The sequence below is a fragment of the Sinocyclocheilus rhinocerous genome, unplaced genomic scaffold (genome assembly GCF_001515625.1).
Source record: "Sinocyclocheilus rhinocerous isolate Xijiao unplaced genomic scaffold, SAMN03320098_v1.1 scaffold3595, whole genome shotgun sequence".
Classification (NCBI taxonomy): Eukaryota; Metazoa; Chordata; class Actinopteri; order Cypriniformes; family Cyprinidae; genus Sinocyclocheilus; species Sinocyclocheilus rhinocerous.
Genome location: NW_015664998.1, coordinates 354086 through 356509, shown reverse-complemented (window position 1 = coordinate 356509; position 2424 = coordinate 354086).

Sequence of the window (2424 nt, the reverse complement as noted above, 5' to 3'; positions counted from 1 at the left end):
AAATGTGGGAAAGTTAGACTATTTATTATAAAGTTAGACTGTACACTTTGCTGTTCCATTGGACTGCTTGTGCAAACACATGGGAAACTCATCCTTATTTCCTACACAGACAAATTCAGTTGAGTTTCCACAGATGAGAGACAGGAGCCAGCAGACTTCTGCTGGCATGATGGAGATGATTTATTGCCACACACAGTCAGTGAGACTTGATTGACTGTAGTTGAACTTGGAGGCTCTAGAATTGCCCATCTTAATCTTAATTTTCCACATTATTGGCCTGTTTGGAAGATTAGAGGGTTAAAGCTGGAATATTCTATAATAAGACCCATCGTCATGTCTATTTAGGCAGCATGTGTCTGACAGTTACCACAGAACCAGAATGAGCTGTAATACAGACTCACTCTCTCAGCTGTTCTCTCTAAAGTAATCAGGGACTGTGTTTTGCCTCTCTCATGCTTCACTCTCTTTGTCTAGACATCTGTTCTGGAAAGTCTGCAAGCAGTGACCACCTTAAAAGATTTCTGTGGCAACTGTTAGGTCAAAGCTATTTTTCCCCCCCCTCTCAAGATCTTTATGATCTTCTTCCATTACATCATATCTATACCACAAACAAATGACGTGACAAAACCAAAATGCTTCCATTAAAGTCATCAACACTGCATACAAGTGTTCTTACTCATTTTAAATGTGAAGAGGTTAGCCAATCGTAACAGAGACATTCACATATAAAAATCTTAAAGCTACAGCAGCAAAAACAGCCTATTACAATCAAATCTCACACAAGCAGTATGAGAGCAAAGCAAACTCATGTTGTACCTTCACAAAGCAATTCTGCTGTGTGGAAATGTGGCTCTGTGCAGAAAATAAAGAGAGTTCTGGGTTACTACTATGCTGAGTGTTTCTTTTAGCAACATTTTTAAATAGCTGTCAGAAGTCGGACACTGCGAATTACCATAAACTTGATCACTGTAAAATTATAAATGGACATCAGAGAAAACAATTAAATGCTACTGAAGTATACAATATGGAGCCTTAATGCTCATTGCACAGTTTAAAGTCTCCAGCCATCAGACTGAAGGAGAATCAAGTTTACACAGAGCTCTGCCATTCAGTACAGCAGAACCGAAGCAGACAGACTCCCTGTAACGCTCTCACAGTATTTCTGTGTTGATTTTAGCTGAGAAACCACCCTTACCAAATGTGAGACATGGAGACATTATTAAATGTCCGTCTTACCCAGTAGCCCCTCACTGCAGAACAAAGATCCAGGGGGCGGGGTTGGATCCACATTTAGGGGGTGGAGATGGGTAGGTTTAGGGGTGGAGATGGGTGGGTTTAGGGATCGGGGGTGGGGACGGGTAGGTATTGGGGTGGATATGGGTGGGTTTAGGGATCAGAGGGTGGAGGCGGGTAGGTTTAGGTATATGTAAGGTGGGAGGAGTTGGATCTGGATCCAACCTCGCCCCCTGGATCTTGTGTTCTGCAGAGAGGACCATCTCGTCTTACCAGCAATGCGTACTGTCAGCAGCATATACTGTATGCAAACAGAGCAGACAATGAGATGTATCTGTGATAGAATCAACTCAGAGACGTGGAAAATGCTGGTTCTGCACTGCTCTGGAAACAGCGATAAGAGACAAGAGTCATATGACTGCAGTTATCAGAGCGCTCTCTGTGTTACGGTTGCAGGCATCTCCTGGGAAAAATATACTGGCAGACAGAAAGAGCTGAACACCTGATGGAGGGGAAGGAGCGAGACGGCAGGAGAGGAGACGCCTGTTGGGAGTGAATAAATATGATAATGAACAGGGCTGACAAAACTGACACATTAACTTAAGTGACTAATTAAATTAACACTGTTAACATATTTATCTAATCTGACATTAAATCTGATTCATACTGTTCAGTGTGATTTCTAAAAGACAGCAGCACAAGTGAGTGTCCATGTTCAGAACACGCACACAAACAATAACGCTGAGGAAATATATATTATTAAATATATATTATATGTAAATATACTGTATATAGTTCAATTTTTGTATGGTACAATTATATATGATTCATGATGATTTTAGAAATCATCATGCTTGCAATATTCATTTTAATCTGTGAATTTTTATGTTTGCCATTGCCAATAAGCAATATAAAGGGCTAAAAACTGATAAAAATCAATGGGCAATCATTAGTGTACAGTACTTCAAAATAATTTAAAATAAAATTAACTATGTCAAATGACAAATTGTGTAGTAAATAATAGAGATGCACCGATTGCAATTTTCTTGGCCGATTCCGATTTCCGATTTTTTGTTAGTGTGATCTGCCGATACCGATTTTTGCCGATTCCGATTTTCTTTCTAAGAACTATAATTGACAGCATATACAAACAAAAATCTACTTTTCTTCAACGCAAAGTTTTATTTTCAT